The sequence below is a fragment of the Galeopterus variegatus genome, unplaced genomic scaffold, assembly GCF_000696425.1.
Source record: "Galeopterus variegatus unplaced genomic scaffold, G_variegatus-3.0.2 Scaffold685, whole genome shotgun sequence".
NCBI classification, from domain to species: domain Eukaryota; kingdom Metazoa; phylum Chordata; class Mammalia; order Dermoptera; family Cynocephalidae; genus Galeopterus; species Galeopterus variegatus.
In genome coordinates this window covers 43,445-44,119 of record NW_007726796.1, presented here as the reverse complement: position 1 = coordinate 44,119, position 675 = coordinate 43,445, and positions in this window count along the sequence as shown.

The following is a 675-nucleotide window of genomic DNA, read 5'->3' as shown; positions in this document are numbered from 1 at the left end:
GTAATTATACAGTGACCAGTTCTAAGGCTAATGCGTGTGTGTGTGTGTGTGTGTGTGCATGTGTGAATGCAGGATTTTTAAAAATATGAGCGTGCCTCAATACCTTTTACACCTGTCATCCCTTTTCAAAGCCATAGTAAATTATTTTATTTTCAATGATTAGGTTGGTTTTCCTTTAAGAAGAGGAACTCTAATTTCACATCTGGGAATCTTAATCACTTTAGAACTGCGGGGGTGGACAAGTAGATATGACATTAAGGCACTATACCATCTAGCAGGATTATTATCCTAGCAGTTTGATTGGGTGATTCAGTTGTATCATTTCATCCAAGCTACAAAGTTTGAGGATAAAATTTAAACCTTTATCAAACCTTCAAATCCAGGTAGTGTGCAAGACATGGTAAAACCAGACTAAAGAAAATTAGCAAAGAGAAACCTTTAGTAGAGACCTAGATTGCATAAATCCATTGAGAAATGATGTCATTATGGGATTTTGAAGCCATAGTGAGGGTGTATGGAGTTTCATTATTGAAAAATAACAATGTGGGTTTTATTGTACATTTGCCAATACAACTTAAAATACATTATTGCATAATTTCAGCATAGGACACTAGGGTGAGGGAAGGTTACTACTGGATAAAGACCCTTCATGAAATGCTTTGTTTGTTGTGACTT